Source organism: Neopelma chrysocephalum, unplaced genomic scaffold, assembly GCF_003984885.1.
Source record: "Neopelma chrysocephalum unplaced genomic scaffold, ASM398488v2 Primary Assembly neopelma1_76, whole genome shotgun sequence".
In the NCBI taxonomy this organism is placed as follows: Eukaryota; Metazoa; Chordata; class Aves; order Passeriformes; family Pipridae; genus Neopelma; species Neopelma chrysocephalum.
In genome coordinates, this window is record NW_020897737.1 from 5547231 (window position 1) to 5565792 (window position 18562).

Below are 18562 nucleotides of genomic sequence, written 5' to 3' on the forward strand. Positions count from 1 at the left end.
GAAGAGTGTGAGTGTAACCTTTTCATTGTGATACACCACCAGAATCCCTCTGCATTCCATATTGAAAAATGCTTCCTTGACTGTCATCGCTTTGTGTCTCATGGACCATTGACTTTTTTTTTTGAGATACTTCAACTTTGCACCTCTTAATCCATTTCACATGTACTTCATTAATGCTCTGCAATGCTGGTTCTGTTGCAGTGTCCTTTGCAAGTAAATCAAATACTATTCAAGAGATTATTTATAGTACATCTGCCTTTCTCAAGCAAACTTGTAATGCAAATGAAAATGAAAAATGAAAAAAATTAACTGTCATGGCTGGTTGAGACTCATCTATATAAAAACGTATTGACTGGTGTTAATTCCATTCCTGTTCTTAAATTCTTGATCACTGAAAGTCTCTATCAGTATTTCTGTTATTTTTCCTCAGGTTAGTGGTAGTCTTATACATACAAGAAGTTACGGGTTTCTGATTTGCTTGTATAACTATTTCAAGGAAAATAAGCATTTTGGTAGATATGTAGGTCTCAGGCTTTTGAAGTGGCTTCAAGGGTTGGGAAATCCAGCAAGTAGTGGATCTTCTTGGCTCTAATTGGACTGTTAAATTCAAGCATTTTTTATATGAATATACTGAATTTTGAAGGCCTGTTAAGTATTTTCATGCTAGCTGACCAAAACATAGTTCTTCTTCCTTATATGCTACTAGACTGTTACTGTGCTCTTCCAAAATATGGGAGAAGTTGCTCTTCTGGTTGTTTTGTGCTGCAGACTATTTTGTTGTTTTCATCACATCATCGATTTGCTTCTATATTCTTAATTAATATCTGACCTAATTTTTCTTATTAGACTTCTACTTGGGAAAACTTTTGATTTGTGTCAGCAGCTGTCTACTTCCAGTCTCCATTTTTCATACTTCTGTTTTATACATTTTACCAAGTTAAAATTTACCTGTAATTTTCCTTGCCCTAAGAGAGAGGACTTCTCAAATTATTTGGAACTGTTTTTTTACCCACATAAAATATAATAAGGTCATAATGCTGGTTTCGAGGTAGTCACAGTCTTCTACTCTAGTCATTTAATTTTTCTTTACCTGTCATAATGAAATTAGGAATTTGTATAATTTTTTTAATGAAGTATTCTCTCTAGATAATAGAAAATACTAGTTCTAGATACTTGGGGCAACATGTATGTCTACCACAAACTAAAAGAAGCAACACATAGCAGCAAAGTTTTTTTTCTAGCAGACAGGATGTATCAAGTAACTTTTTCTGGTCTCAAGAGGCTGCAGTGGGAAAGTTCTCTTGGGCCATACTAATTTCTGTATTGAGCTGTTGGCTCTAAAGGCTCAGCAGGTCTCAGCAGCCAACCTTTTAAAAAGCAGAATCATAGTGTATTTGAAGGATACTTCACCTGCTGTTTTTCTGCAGTTTGTTCGTCCTGAATGTTATTTACTAAATAAAACTTCGGAGTTTTATGTTAAAAAAAATAAATCTCCACAACAAAAATGTCCCGTTTGTTTAGCTTGTCTGTTACCAATGTAGAAGCAACAGAAAACAGTCTCTTCCCCATTCTCATATTTTTTAGTTCAGTGAGTTTATGACAGGCCTTTATTTCTGTTGAGTTGGCTTTTTTTTTTAATGCTTTCACAGAAGCATCCATTTCTTAAGGTCCATCTGGTTACTTTAGTTGGTGTCCAGAATAGTTTAGTTTGACGAGATTTTCAAAAAAACAACACACAACCGCCCCCAGTGTCTGTTGTTATCTCTGAACCTTTGTCATAATTTTTTTCCTACTAGCTTCAAAGCAGTTTTTATTAAATTTATTGTGTACTACATTGGTGTAAGTTTTGAAAATTTAAGTTCTAAGGTTTTGAAGCATTACCATTTTAGGTGTCTGCCTTCCCATTTTGTATGCCAAACCTGTCTAAAGTTGAGTTTTGGCTGAAATTTCAACTTAAAATGGATTCACATTTTTTCAAGATCAAATAAAATATGTTGTTTCTATCTTAAACTGATCCACAACAGCTCTTCTGAGATGCTGTTGTTCCTTTCTGACTTCACTTGGGTGCTTGAGATGTAGGAGATTGGCCTAGATTCTTGAGTTCTTTATGGCAAGTAGCAGATACATGCAATTTATAAGCCTTTGAAATTTTTACTTATTAATAGAAAGGACTATAAACTCTCTCAAACTCTCCTTCTGACCTTTCTTTTCCTGATCTCTGGTCTGCATTTGGACCAGATGGTGTGCCATGGTTGGAGATGTTTCCTCAAAAGATGTTCATTATTAACATGGAGATTGATATGGCAATCAGCCTCTCCTGAAGAAGTGAAGAACTATGCTGTCTGACAGTGGTGGCAAAGGCAAATATAGTGCAAGCCAGCAGGGAGGCAGAACAAGAGCTCTCATTTCAAAAATAACAGGCAGGTCCAAGGGAATGTTTGAGGGCAACCTCAGGAGACTGTAGGAAAGAGTTGTGGGTGGGTGTTGAAAGTAGTTACAGGAATGGAAGGGAAGCTGAGGAGGAAGCTTAGCAAAAGTTTTTTTGAGATTTTTGAGTGTCTTGTTTGATGCTTAGGAGCCAATGGTGTCATTCAAGGTGGAGTCAAGTAGTGGAGTCTATATTTAGTAACTCAGAATAAAATATGCTACAGATTTCTTTTAATTATTCCAAATCAAAGTTCTAAAAAACTGTAAGTGGCAGCTGAAATGTGGACATCTTGTTATATGAGCCTGCCTAGTGAGGTCCACCAAGCAACTAAATTTATTCACAGTAGTGGTCATGTGAGGAGAAATGAATGGGAAAGGGAAAAGTCTGATGTAATGTAAATTAGTTTAATTGAAGCCCACAGGTCTGAAGGTAAATTATAATCACTTGCTTATTGTATGACATTGCAGTAAAAGCAATTATGGCCTTGCCGTACTAGGTGCTATGGCTTTGAGGTCTTTAACACTTAACCAAAAAAAACCCAAAAATGATTGTGAGTGTTGAGTATAGATGAGTAAAAGAGACTAGAACATGGCCCGTGAGACTGGAGCTGGACCTGGGTGGATGTAGATGAAACTAAAAGAAGCTGAATTGAGTGAAATGGGTTGAATTAGAATATTCAAATGTGGTATCTGCTGGATAAGCACCTGGCTGGGCAGGTAGGTTGAAATAGCATGAGGAGGCAGGGCATGGATGAATGTTGCCTGTGAAAATTTGGACACAAAACCCAAGCAATTATAACTGAGTATGATTGGTTTAATAAGAAAAATATGAGAAAATTCCTAAGTATTTGCTTGCCTCTACTATTGGCAAATACTGGGCAAAATGTGTAGCTTGCAGAGAATGCAGAAAGTAATTGTTATTATGGGCTACTCAGTTTATTTCAAGAAGCAAAATATGTGTCTTCCTTTAAACCCTACTTTGAAGAATGGATTTTTTTTTTATATTTTATTTTAAAAATAGAAGAGAGATCCTAATACTGCAAAGTTGGACATTTGAAAGTTGAAGAAATCCCAGAATTAATACTGCTTACTTAAGTTTAATGCAGGTCATTTATATTTGATGTTACCCATTCCCTTTTTATTGTACATTGCAGCCCACAGGTTGGACAGCCCTTGTTGGATGAGCAGCCAGTCTGTATTTGTTTCTCTCCATTGCATAGTGGATTCTCTTTGCCTTATCGAGTGTTCTCTCTGAAACTTTGCCTAGAATTATTTATTTTCCCATGGAGTTTTCTGTGGCACACTTCACTGTGGGATCAAGTGGCTCTTAAAGAGCATCTTTACAAGAGCTGTATTAAGCCAGGGGACAATTATTATTTTTATTTCTCAAAGGAATGAGGCATTGGGGAATTAACAACAAACATGTCCATAAGTTTGGGTGCCCAATTTGTGAATCAAAGGACCTGTTTTTTCAGTGTGTAGTACTGAGTAACTGCCTGAAGCAGAGCTTTCAGGTTACAGTTGGGTCTACTCAAACTTGAGCGTCATAGACCTTTAAATTTCGCTGGGAACAGACTGATTATTGAAGTGATCATTGCTTGTGAGTCCATTCAGTAAACCAGAAGTGACTTGTCCAGCCACATGGAGAATCTGTGTAGAGGCAGTAGTGCATTTCAACTCCCTGGGACCACAGTCATTGGACTTTAGCACTTTATTTTCATTTCTTTCATTTTACTACATACGCTCCAGTGTTCCCAGTACAAAGTCTCGTTCACTTTACAAGCCATTGTAAAGGCGATCCAGTCCTTTAATGAGAATTAAAATATAGATGTGATCCTTTAACTGTAAATTATGTATGTGCAGGGAACTGAAATGAGGATTACATGGGCTTCTGATTGCATGCTTCTTGAGCTTAATGTATTTTCACCTACTCTGTATGTGAAAATCTATTGCTAAAGGGTGCCATTGCATTTTACAAGAAACATATGCATACATCTAATGACAGGATTTGGTCTATACAGAGACATGACTTGTTTTTATTAATGATATCATGAAAATTAAGCTCTCAACCATTCAATCAGCTCACTATGGCATAATAAATGTTTCAGCACAGAGCCTGTGCTCCAGTAATAAATAGCGAATTTATTGTGAAGTTGATCAGTAATATGTATTGGACTGTTTTCAGCAGGTTTTTTTTTATAAGTTCCTTGCAGTTGTAAAGAAAATAAGTTTAAAGTTATTAGTTTATTATGTATTATAATACTATTCATCAGCAAATGTTTTAGTACAGTAGGTATTCCATTAGAAACCACCCAATCTGATAATTTTAAGAGTTTTTTTTTTCTTTTTAAGCAGCTGCTTCCTCTCTGATTTGGATTTTAATCATGACTTGACTTAAGCTTTCATGTCTTACTTATGCTGCCAGGAGAGAACTCGAGCACTAGTTTACTTAATTATTTGCTGTACAACAGCTGCTAATATTAAAAAGGAAAAAAAACCCACAAAAAATGCCATCTCATCTTTAGGTCTGCTACGGACAAAAAAAGCAAAGGCAGAGGAGATGACTGTAGCTACCCTGTCTGCTTGGCACCGGCTTCCTCCTCCTCTCTCAGTTTTCAGTGTAATGAAGAGCCAGGAGAACAATATTCTGTAATTAAGGATTCCATTAAGTTGAAGAAAAGAGCAAATGGAGTTGTTTGTTCTCCTAGCTGAAAAAATTTGTCTGGGGTGGGGGGTTAGTGGTAGTAGTGTAGAAAGAGAGAGGTGGGTGGAGAGACTAAGTCAGGGCTGTTTGTTGAATATACTGTTAAGGACTGTTACCATCCTAATTAATCAAGTTAGAAATTACAGCTGTAGTCGGTTTCCCCCCAATTCTTGTTATCAATTTTCTTCTCTTTTGAGACAAAGCAAATATAAATTTTGTGTTCATTTGTCATTCGTTCTTTGACTTCAGCATCTCTGAAAATAACAATGTAGCACAAAAGACCAGTATTTACCTAGTTGTAATGTGGGTTGCCATGGTGTTTTGCAAATTATTGCAATTATGTTCACCATGCGAGTCGCCCTTGGTAACTGGCGAAAAAACTGATAATCCTGTTTTGAACAAAAGGTCAAATTGCTGAATAGAAAGTCTTGATTAACTAAAAGATGTACAAAGTGGAATTATTTCCTACCATTCAGAAATAGTTCTTGATCGGGTTTGGGGGAGGGGGTGAGTAAGTACATCTGATTACTGAAGTACAAAGCATTGAAAGGATGTTGTCTTGAGCCTTTCATGTAGTCTTAATGGTGGCTTTTTTGTCAAATTTACCCATTTGCGGCATTGAAAGAGGCAGCTGCATTTAAGCTTGAGAGATGGTGCTTTTCAAGAGTTCAGTGCATGGAAAGTTCTCAGCAGTATCTGCAGTTTACTATTAGACCTTCGGCTATTAAAACTGATGTGCTGCATTTGAGCCCATAGCTCTTGGTGCTTGTAAAACCCTCTGACTGATGATCTAATAAAGTGCTCTTACCGGACAATCTCTGATCAGATACTTTAGGGGGAAAAAAATAACCACAGCTCTGAAAAGGATGGAGGTAGAAACACATGGCTGTACTGAAAAGTTTGCTTTTGTAATCTGCAGTGGAAATGTTAGTAAATAAGACTGTATTTTCAATTTGAGTATTTTAAAGGCCCACTGTTCCAGAATTCATTTTTATTTACATTTACAAAAGCAAAAATCAGTCTGAAAAGATTAAAAGTTCTTCATAATTGCTAGTCCTCAACAATTACATACAAATATGTAGAGAGAATGGTCTTCTGCACTTTAATGCTGTGAATTTCCTTTCGTCTTTCCTTTTTTATTCTTGGGGGTGGCAGGGGGAGCGAGGGAAGAGGTGAAGAGGATTAAGGGTTTTTCCTTTTTTAATTATTTCTACTTTTTGTTTTTAAATAGCTACCTGGAAATTAATTCTTAAAACTTTGGAGAGCCTGTGTGAGAGCAGCATGAAAGCAAAGTAAACCTGAACAAGTTTGTGGGTTTACATTCTGCATCACCTAGCAACCCCCTGGCTCAGCCAGTTCTCTCCTCTGCCCCCAGTCCTGTTTACAGACCATTCAGACTGCTCTTCGAAACCATGAAAGATATTCAGTTTCATTAGTGCCATTCTCAAGGAGAAAATAATTAAACTTAAATGAACAAACACTGCTTAGTGATGCTTTAAACTTCTCTAGTTTAAGGTGACCAGACCGTTGAGACCAGTTTCTCTGCCGTTACCTTTCAGTCTTTTGAGCTCCTCTAAACTTGCCTACCCATGTATGTGCTTTATAGTTTTTAAAGTTTTCAGAACTGTATTAACTCCTTCAGTATTTAGAGATGTTCGGAACCATATTGCAAAGGTGTTTCACAGAAACAATCTTTTTGTCTCTTTACCAACTTGAGATGTACACTGGAGCTGACAAACCTTACTGTTACTGCCATGTACATGAGCAAAACCTCTGTTTGTTCTAATTTTACATCTGATATCTTGCAGGAAGTTCACCATGACAAGTCTGAGACAGGAAAAATTCAAGGACTGTACAAATGTTTGAGTGGAGAAGGAAGAAAACAGATTTGTGGAAGAAGTGGGGGGAGGAGAGTGTTTTTAGCTTTGCAACCAAAGTAGAGGCATGGTTTTTAAGAAATCTGAGTTCTTACTATTTGTATGTTGCTAGATTCTTTAACAAGCAATACGTGGATGGGCTGTATGAGCTCTTTATGCTTTGCTGACAGTTGACAGACAAAGCAAAATTTTTTCTGAGGCAAGGTACTGCACTTAGTTATGACCTATTGTACCCTAAGAGTATGGCTTGCTTTGAGTTGTATGAATAGGGAGAGTATTTTGGTAAAGTGGACTTAAATATCCTTCTAGAGGTTTTAGCTCTCAATACAGAAATACATAAGACATCCTTCACTGATCCTTTTCTCATAGTTTTCCATATGAAGTCATTTTAAGTATTTCTTCTCTCAGTTGCTTGCTCAAAATTCAATTTAGCTGTTTTCAGGTTGTCTTAAGTGAAATAAAATTATTGGTAATAGCTGCTTCTCTTTGTGAGCGATATGTCAGCCTGTGAACACTTATGCTCTACTTTTTAATCTTTAGGGGCATGTGTTTTGGTGCCTAGAACCTTATTTACTGAAGATAAGAAGACCCAGGGTATTGGATTTGATGTGAAGTAAAGCAGAACATACTGGCTAATTTAGTTTGTAATGTTCAACTGTTAAGGTTGGAATTTGTCCACTTGTGGTGCTATTACATGTGTTTAAATGAGGGCCACTATTTGCATCAAATCTGTCATAAGGGTTTGGAGTGCTCTATTATCCTTTCAGCAGGCTGATGACAGAGCCTGGTCTTTGCACAAATGAGATCAATAAGTTTCAAATAACTTATATATAAGACATGTGACTGTACATTTAAAGGTGTCTTTTTTAAAAGAAAATCAATTTCTAATAGCATGTAAAACTCTGACATTGACCTACAAGATATTTTTCACTTCTGTCTTGTTTGGTTTGTTTAAAACATCTTTTACGTTAGCTTGAGCATTTGAGTTCTTGAGGGGTAGGGTAAGGGTGCATTTTTCAATGGTTATCTGCTGCTTTGGTTACATACACACACTTCCGAGACTTTTAATGGTAAAATTGTTATGAAATTTTCTTTTGGTCTTGCGTGGTTTCCTCGATTCCCACCCCCCACCCCCCAGATCTGGGTTAGAAAGCAATTCAAGTTCTATTATTTTGGAGTATTCAGAATTACAAAATACCATTCCTGAAGCTCTGTATCATTTTCAGTAGCCTTTAAATAGGCAGATGTTATTCTGTGGCTGACTTTGCATGACAACAGCAGTGCATTGCTGATAGGACTGTGAGGGTATGCAAGTACTGAAAAGACTCCTAAAAAGTATGCTGTGGGACATAATTTTGTTATAGCCTAAATCCTCTCAAGTTAATTTCCATTTTCCATGATATCCAATACAAACTTTGGGTGTTTTAGACCAGCGCAGTTGGCAGCTTCACTTCTCTTAATGGCCACCTGGAATCTGCATCAGTGCTTTTACCATTACAGTATCATCAGCTTTTTCAAGATAAAAGGACATTTTGTGTTCTAAGAAACTCAGGTAGTATTTGTGTCCTCATTCACGCTTGCTTTAAGGTAGTAAGTCAGTGTAGTTACATTGCCTTCAGTTGCAGTTTGTCTAGTTGTTTGGACCTTCATAATCTGGTCCGTCAATGGTGTGGTTCCACTGACTTCAGGTGCCTTTGGGTCATTTTGGGCTGGCAGTTTTCCAGTGCAGAACTGAGACAACAGATATGAATGTTTCTGAGAGCAAGAAGTTTCAGTATTTTGGAGAGAGTGTCCTTCTCTTTTACCAGCATAGGGTGGTGAAGTGACCATTTGCCTTCCACTAGTAGGTTACTAGCTGAGATGCTTCAATTTGATAACATTCTTTAGTGTGCTTCCAGTGATAATAATACTGGATATATAACCAACCATCTCCAGTATCTGTACTGCTTTCAAGTAATACACTTTTAAAAGCATATCTCATTGTTTCATCTTTCATTTAAGAGACAGTTTTGTATTTTTCTTAAAAGATCTTGTCTATCTGTTCATCAGCTTGGATAATGCTGAATTCAAGAGGAGGAGAGTGAATCATCCAGGAAAGGAATCTCCTTTCTTTGTAAGAGTTTTGTTATCCACTCTATCCCACAGCTGAACTCTGATTTGTTATACAGGCCAAAACTCAAGAAGCTCTGAAAATAAGGAAATGCTTAGAAAAGAAATTGAAATCGTATCTTCATCTTCCATTAAAGTGAGGCAGCATGAAATGGAGTGTGAAATGCTGTGGTCACTATTTACATTTTCCCTAAATTGGATGATCAGGTAGCATTAGACTCTAAGAATACTCATAGTGGGAAATGTAACCTATTTTTTTCTGGATGAGGAGCTAGATATGATATTTATTGTATAGAAAGAGAAAAATTAATACAAAGTCAGTGGCCAAGAGTGAGTTGATAAAACAGGTCCTTCTCTTGTCATCTGAAAAGTTGTATATGACACTGGATCCATGATCAGATCTCTTAATGCATTATAGTTAGCTTTTTGTATGAATTTCAGGAACTAATTTCAGTTGTTGTTACTATAATAGTTACTAAAAATATTTACATTGCCAGAATGTATACAACACACAACAAAATACCAGAGAACATAAAATAAGTATTCTCTGGGTAAGGGATTTAAGCTGTAGGGTAAATTTATAAAGAAATCTAAACAAACCTGAGGTGCTTCACTATTCTAAGCATTTGCTGCAATATCTTTGAGAATAAGAAGCTTGAAAGCATGTTTAACGTGGTACCTATTCCACTTAAAAAAAAAAGACAAAAGCTCCAGTCAGGCAGCATCAGTAGTAGACTCTTGACCCAATTTTTTTATAAAACAATCTATTTGAAGAGTCTGGGAAAATATCAGAGGAATCTGTTATTTGGAGATGATTAAATGTTAGTTAGGACAGCAGTATAAAACCTTGAAACAAAACATTCTCAAAGGTCATCTTTGTCTTACGTACTGAAATTGGAGTATAAATATTTTAGCTTAGTTTTAAGATGTTTTTGACTTAAAAGTTTCAGTTTTGCCTGATGGTTCAAGAGAACTTGCACACGCTGTGAAATTCTTTTACATTTTAAAATTCTAGGATGGAGTTCAGACATAACCTCTTCTCTAGAAGGGATCTCTTGAACCTAGCATTAGGGCTTCTGACTTACTGCAATTGGATCTCCTTCTAGTAACATATTAAATAAGTAGAGAGAGCTTCTCCAGCAATTTCTTTTTAAAATTTTGGTGAAGTGGAAAAGAAGGCTGGAATGACTAGTACTTCAATAACAATGTCTGTTCATATACTGCTTTGAGATCTAAATATGTCTGAACTTACTAATTGAAGAGGCTTTGCAAGTCCACTAGATTTCCTTGACAGATAAAATGAGATCCTTCTCATGGTCTCACAGGTACATGTTTTTATTAGTGCTTGGTATCTGGTTTGTGGAATATCAAGCCTTGCAGGATCCTGAAAAAGTTGCTGGCCCAGAATTCTGCGTCACTGATTGCTTCTAATTCCATTACTCCAGTTGTTCTGTTTGGTTTGCATGATTCTTGTCAACAGAGTATGCCTGTTCATTCCTTATCAAGGAGATTATCATTGATAAGAAAAATGCCAGAACAGATAAGATGCTCCTTTTAAAGGCTCCTTCTGATGGTGATCATTTTGTTAGGGGGTGAGGAAGGAAGGGAAACCTGATGGTTCATTTTCCATATATGACACTCTTCTGTGACAGCATATTCTTCTTTGTTTCCCTCAAATTTCTTTCTGACAAAATTATCTTAGAATTTCACCTTGATGAAGAATTTACTTATTCTTTTCTTTCCCATGCCCAAAGAGGGGGAGGACCAAGAGGTAGGTTTTTAAACATATGAAAGGCGGTCCTTTCATATGTTGACCCAGTCTTTTATAAATTGAGATCATCTCATCTCCAGGTTGTTTGTATTAGTAGCTACAAGTTCCAAAGGAATGGTTGTCTCTGTGCAGGCTCTCAGGAGATGCGTAGACTTGACAAAGTCAAATGTCTTAAGGTGTCACATGTGTGGAGTCCTCCTGATCAAAGTGTTCTACACTGAGTCTACTCTGGTAGTCTCACCAATAAATTACTCCATCTGTAAGATCAATCATGCAACTATCTGATGTGCCTTTGTACTTGCTCTGGAAGGACATTCAGGATAAAGCAGCTGGCTGGAAGCAGCTACAGAAAGTACACAAAGCAGGCAGGCACCAGGACTGCAAAGAGTGACTTTTCCTGCAGAAGAGAATAGTGTGTTTCTGTTTATGCCAATCCCAGACTCATCAAGTCCTCTATCTTGAAAAACCCTTTCAAAAATTTACTGAGTCTATGCCTCTCCGATGTCTAGCAGTGGTAGAATTTGTTTCTTTGTAAGAGTGGTCTTCTGAGGTTTTTATCAGGTACATTTGCCCATGAAAAAAGTGGGATGTTGCCTCAAGAACCTAAAATATGCTGAACTTCATTGGAGTGGTGGAATCACCCTCCCTGGAAGTACAAAAGGTGTGTGGATGTGGCACTTGGGATGCTTGTTTAGCAATTGGACTTCATGATCTTAGAGGTCTTTTCCGACCTTAGTGATTCTATGATTCACATCGCTAAGTGAGTAAAGTTTTCTGGTGAAGTTTCGTTTCACTATTTATGATAGCATACCTGACCTGAGGGGATTTCTTCTTGACATTGTAGCAGTGGCAGGTAGGTGTCACTCAAGTCTGCGTTGTCTGAAAATTCCAGTGCGTGACACTAGTTCTCACACTGTCATTCAGATATTAATTGTTGCTGCTATCTCACTGAGATGGTGCAAATGCATTGGATTGTATCAATGTTATTACTAGAGTATTACTTTGTTCTAAACAGGCAAAAAAGCAGATTAGGAATTGAAATTACTTGAAAGTAATTTGGTTTCTGGTACACAACAGAGAAACTTTCCTAACTTTACAGAATAGCTCATCTTTTAGTCAATATTCATACCACCTTTCATGTTTAGAGATGTAGGTACTACTAGTAGTCAAAACACTTGCCAGAGAATGTGCAAACAGAAGGTTTGGCTGTAATTCCTGAGATGCTGTCTACCACTAAGGAAAGTTTGTCTATCTGTTCCCCCAAACACTCAGCTATTTTACAGAAGACACAGAGAAGGAGAACACACCTGTGAACAAATTATTGCAATTGGAACTGATAACTTTCAGGCCCCTGAATCAAGTCCTCTGTTGCTATGATGAACTGCCTGATTTTATTTCATAAAATCATCTATCTTTTAATGTTACATGGGGGTATTTATATGTTTGATATTGTACCCAGTAATGCAATATTATTGGAACCTCATCCTTTCAGAGGGTTTAAAGCCACTTCAGCCAGATTTGTCTTGTTAGGAAATGCTATCCATAATAGTGGACATTGGCAGGAAAATGGATTTTGAAGCTTCCGGTCTTGGAATGAGTGAAAATAATATGCTTTTGTAGGAGTAGTATAAAAAAAGAGGTCAGTGTGAAATTAAAGTGGCCTGATTAGTGACTCACAATGATGTCCTGATCAGAAAGTTTTCAATGCATTGTCTCTCACATTCAGCCTTGCAAAAACTCGTTTGCTGATCAGTGACATGAACAGTAAGCTTATGCTGGTTGACTAGGACAGTACGTTCAGGTTGGGTTCCTACATTTCCCTTCTGGTGTGTTTGGTGATTTAAGGTGATAATTTCAGCTCTGCAGTGCTGAAGCCATGGATTTTGAATGTAATATGCTCAAGGTCAGGTCTCCCAGCCATCTGGAGATTGGACATCATCCAGTAAGATCCCATTATCTAAAGTCCGTGTTAAAATTGTCTTCAATGGGGAGAAAGATTGTAGAGAAGCAAGCACAAATTACATTTAAATTCAACTCCAAAGTAACTGATAGTGACTTGTGAATAATTTTCAGTGCTTTGTGCTTTTTACTACCACATTTTTTCATTCCATGTGAACTTCCAAAGCATTGTAGTGCCTTAGCATCCAAACTGTCCAAAGGCAGAAACAAATGCAGAACTGAAGTGTCCTAGAGAAGCACATCCGGTTTTCTACTGTAGCAGGCAACCAAGCTACACTGTGAAATGTAGTTTGTAAAAACTATTAAGATAAGGCTAAATGAATGTGTGTCGTTGACTCCTGCAACTTCTGTTTGAAAGGCTGTTCTGAAACCACTTGCCTCTTTATGTTGGGGTAATATTTCTAATGCTTGTTGATCACTAGAATGGAAGAGGCTAATTCTCAAAAACAGACTTACAAAGAAACAAAATTACTTTTGACTTGCAAATTTCTCCCCTTTAGCTACAGTTCATGGACATAATACTCTTGAGGGATTTTCTTTTATATTTTGCATTTGTTTCAGGGTTTTTTGGCATACTTTTTATATTTTAAAATGAACTAAGCATTTGTAGGCAGAATGTTTGGAAACGCTAGTTACTTTTTTTTTTCCCCCACTCTCTATCAACTTGTATTTAATTTCCCACAGTGTTGCAGATACCAAGTAGAACAAAGCTGAAGGTTTCCTATTATGATTTTGTTTGATCTATTGCAAATTAATTTACAGACTCAGTGATAGCTGCTGGGAAATGAAGGATTGGTTTTGTTTGGTCAGTGAAGATGACAGGCATGGATCAAATAAGAGTTAACAATAATGCACTTGAACAGATTGAATCAGAACATAATGCATGTATTGAATTTGATTGCAACATGCATGGCCATGGAAAAGTTTTTTGTTTAAAACAAATCAAGGCTATGGCTTAATTATCAAAGCAAAACAAGAGGCATAAAGAGCTACATGTTTCTGATACTGCTTTTTTTCAAAAATAGCTCCCTTCACACAGTTATCTACGTGTTTAATTTCCATGCATAATAGCAACAGTTATTGTTGTCATTTGTTAAGAGAGATTAACAGATAGTAAGTACAAACAAACACAAATAAGGCCTGAATAGAGAGGTGACAAAGAAGAAAAAACCTCTTTAATGTTAATTATAACTAGTAGGAAGTCTATACAAATGACATTAATTGTTTTCTATATGAATTGAAGGAACATCTATGCAATGTGTTTGGGCTTTTTATTGTATGCAATACTTAGGGATCTTCATTTTTTAAATATATTTTATTGCAATATGTACTATTCAGTGAAACTTGTTATGTTTTTATCATTATTTCTTAGTAGCTGAAAACAAGTATAATAGTAAGCTGTTGATTTTGAATGGTTATTTTTATCCTGTAGTTTTTTTAGTTTAAGCACCTGTATTTTGTGACCAGCAAAGCTCCCAGTGCTTTCTTCAACAGTGACTGCATTAGACTGAAACAACTGCATAAAGAAACTTGCTTCAAATATCATTAGTCAGTGGTAGTTTAGGGGGACCATCTGTGTATTCCATTGTAAGACAGTGGAAGCAGTACCTTGTGAGTGGTGTAGTCCTTTGTTTCTTAATTGTTAGCTAAAAGTGCCAATAGGTGGCAGAAAACACAGTTACTTTTGTTGTGCATTATTTTCATGGTTGTCTACTTATGAGTATTCTGTTCAGCTGAAGCTGGGATGATGCTCCCATTCCAGGCTTTGTTTTTTCAGTTGCCCTTGCATTCCCTAAGTATCTTGCTATCTGGCAGTTTCCATGCTTTGTTTTTCTAGTATAATAAATTGTTTCAAAGTTCAAATGTAGTCATTTAATACGTTTTGAGTCATGAGTGTTCTCTTCCTGCACACAGAATCTTTTCATAGTTACAGCTGAAACAATTATGCTCTTTAGCAGGAGGGGTTTGGAATGGGTGAGGACACCCTCTGCATCTCCCCCTGCCTGGCTGTGTATTTGAAGGCCCTGCTTGTGTCAGACTGCTGCCAGATGTTTCATAGGAAGGTAGAGATGCCACATAATAAGCAAATGTGGCATTAACAACTTTCCACACAGAACATAGCTTTTGTCTCTAAAAATTGACTTCATGGAAGATCTGTGACAATTCATTATCCTTTCCAGGAATTTTTTTGTTCTCCCTCACTGTGGCTCTAATGATATTCTTGGTAGTCACATAATGAGTGCCTGAAGATCTCATTGCTATCCTTGAGTAGCTTTTTTTTCTGTAGAAGGTTATTCCAAGTCTGTCAAAACTGAGTCATTTAAAAAATGTTAGGCAACAGATAAACACCGTCCTCTTTTAAAAATAAACATGAGCTTCATTTGCAAAACCAAAGCCAAGGACTGTCTTTTTCACTTGAGGCTCGTTTGTGCCTGCTGACTTCAGAAGACACAGGTCAGGTGTCTGTGTTAGGTCGTGTCCTAAGTTAGGATTTTTCACAATGAAGCATGTACTGATGAAGTAGCTCAGTCTTGTTGAGCAGTGTCTTATCTTTGTAATGTTAGTTCTGAAGTATTTGTCATAAATAAATTGTATATGACAAGGAAAGCGGTACTAGGACTGCTAGGGCAACAGCTGTGCAAAAGACCAAATTAAATTCACAGAAGGTTTTTGAATTCTTGAAATTTTCTCAGTGTGCAGTATTAAATATGTAATGATTTACATTGCTAATCTACAAAACAATAAAACTCAGACTTAGTGATCAGATCACTAATTACACTGTTTCCAGCTCCTCTTATTTTAGCAAGACCATCTAGATTAGGGAGGATTTGTCTCATCCCGAAATCTGTTAGGTGAATTGGGTTTTGGAGATGATTTTTCTTCCTCCATTTACTATAAACAAATCATAGGGTGACCAGCTTAAACTGGTTATCAGGCTTTTAGATATCAAAGTTGAGTGAAATGAATCTACCTGATTATCTTAATAGACTCTTTCAATTCCTGCATTATGGACTTGAGCACGCATTTTAGGAAGCAGTTTGCATTGCTGTTGGCATGAAGTTCCACACACAGTTTTTCTGGTCTGGTAACATAGGCATAAAAGCTCTGCTGTGCAAGGGCAGCAGGAAGTGTTTTGATGGACTTTACACCAAGTGGGATAGTATTGAGATTGTGATATGGCTGGAAAAATGGTGAAAGAAGAGAGGTCTCTGCCATAAATAAAGGATTTGAACTTTCATTTTAAAAAGATACATAAACAAATAAAAAACCTGAAATAGTCTTGGAGAACTTTTGAAATTATTATGGAAGATATTTTTAAGTTGAAATTTAAGTGGAAATTAGGTATAAGTCATCGCCAGAACATACAGTTGGAAAAGCTTGTTGAAGAGCCAGTGAGAATGGAATCAAGCAACTTTTTGAGTTGTCATCTGATTCCTAATATTTCCATGAAAGTACCAGGAATTCTGGTACAGTTAGGTTTTACTTCTTTGCAGGAGCTACAAAAATTTTGGAAACGGGAAAAATAAACAGTCACTATTCCCAGCACAGACATGAGCAGCTGATGATCTGAAATGCAGAGTTTACAGGGCTGAGCTGCTCAGGGGTGGTAACAGCAGGAACTGCTCGAGAACAGTTGCAGATAGACTTTGTGATACTGACTGGACTTGTCAGTTAACACTGGAAGATGAAATCTTCTGCCAAGTAATGTGAAATAAGGCAGATGCTGAAAAACCAATCCTAATTTTGTATATAGAGTGCGTATTGACTTACAAGGGAAGAATAAAATTACAATTCTTGAATAATGATAAATACCTTTCTGGAAATGACTGCTCAGTGCTCAAATGCTCAGTAGTGCTCTAGGCAAACAGAACTTGAGGAAAGAAAAGAACAGAGAGCAAGATGGTAAATACCATTTTGTTTCTGTATAAATTCATGTTCATCTAGCATCCTAAATACTGTGTACAATACTGGTTTCATCTCCCTCCCCATTTGTCCTCTATTTTCCCCCCAGCCCCCTCATTTCAAAAAAGACTTGGAAGAGATTCAGAGAAGGGCAACAAAGATTTGGAGTGATTTCCATGAAAGGAACAACTAAGTAAATTAGGACTGTGGTTTGGAAAAGAGTTTGATTGCAGGTGATGTGATGGAGGTCTGTAAAATCATGAGTGGCATGGAAAAAGTGAATGCAGAATGATTTTTCCTAGTCTCTCCTGATACAAGAACTAGAAGGCATTAAAAAAGAAAGAGTGTGTGTGTTCCAAGAAAAATAAGGTACTTTTCCATATAGCGTGTAGTTGTTCTGCAGTATATTGCAGATGCTAAAAGTTTTGATTGGTTGAAAAAGCACTTGAAGTTCATTGGGGTGGGGTTAGTAATGTACCCAGTTGCCACTGAATACAGAGACAATGATTCAGATGGTCCTTGAGCCATTTCCAAAAGTTGGAAAAATCTTTGGAAGAGTTTTACTGTGTGTTTTCTCTTATGCTATTCCTTTGTATCTTCTATAGGTGGTTCTTAGAGATGAGGTGTAGTATTGTTTTTAGCCTATGGTCAAACCTGGCACAAAAAGTACATCCTTACCAGTCCCAGAATCATTCTTTGTTTCATACTCTTAAGAGAAGCCTTTTGCATTGTCTCCCTGAGCTGAGATAGAGCAAACTGGCTCAGATTTTATTCCATTTTAACTCAGGAAAATGTTAGTTTACATTGAAGTCATGAAAGCTTTGTAAAAAAAAATTAAAATATATTTAAAAACAAAGAAGAAAGGAAAGCTTCTGGCTGGCATCAGAAAATAGAAAAGTTAAAATTGTTTTTCCTCTTCTAAAGTGTAAGCAAGAAAATGGCACTTTACTTAAACATTTAATTTATTGAAGGTCTATGGGATGTCCTGCTGATTGGTCTACATAGTTGGATAAAATAATCCTGTTATTTTAATGCCTCATCTGGAGAAGAGCAGAGGTTCTGGTATATTTCAAAGAAAGGATGACTGCAGCGATCAGAATGTGGGATTTTGAAGCAAGAAGACTTCAGCTTTGTTCTCTGCCATTACTTGTGTTTAAACAAGGACCTTAGAATCATAGAATCAGCTGGGTTGGAAAAGACCTCTGAGATCATCAAGTCCAACCCTTGATCCACTCCTGCCGTGGTTACCAGACCATGGCACTCAGTACCACATCCAGTCTCATCTTAAAAACCTCCAGGGACGGAGAATTGAGCACTTCCCTGGGCAGCCCATTCCAACGTCTGATTACCCTCTCTGTAAAGAATTTCTTCCTAATGTCTAACCTAAACCTCCCTTGGCAGAGCTTAAGACCATCACCTCTTGTCTTCCTGATAGCTGCATGGGAGAAGAGACCGATGCCCACCTGGCTCCAACCTCCTTTCAGGGAGTTGTAGAGAGTGATGAGATCTCCCCTGAGCCTCCTCTTCTCCAGGCTGAACAACCTCAGTTCCCTCAGCCTCTCCTCACAGGACTTGTGCTCAAGTCCCTTCACCAGCCTTGTTGCTCTTCTCTGGACCTGCTCCAGCCCCTCAATATCCCTCCTGAACTGAGGGGCCCAGAACTGGACACAGTACTCAAGGTGTGGCCTCACCAGTGCTGAGTACAGGGGAAGAATCACTTCCCTGGACCTGTTGGCCACACTGTTCCTGATACAGACCTTCATCTCTTTATATGTATTATAGTATCAGATTCACAGAGGATGTTAAAGTTTT

At 37.3% G+C, this 18562-nt stretch overlaps 1 protein-coding gene across 2 annotated transcripts in view; it reads left to right on the plus strand.

The window, feature by feature from the left end:
* The window catches only part of POLA1 (DNA polymerase alpha 1, catalytic subunit), a 193260-nt gene that overhangs the window by 108020 nt on the left and 66678 nt on the right, over positions 1 to 18562 (plus strand). The gene's annotated exons all lie outside the window — the stretch shown is intronic.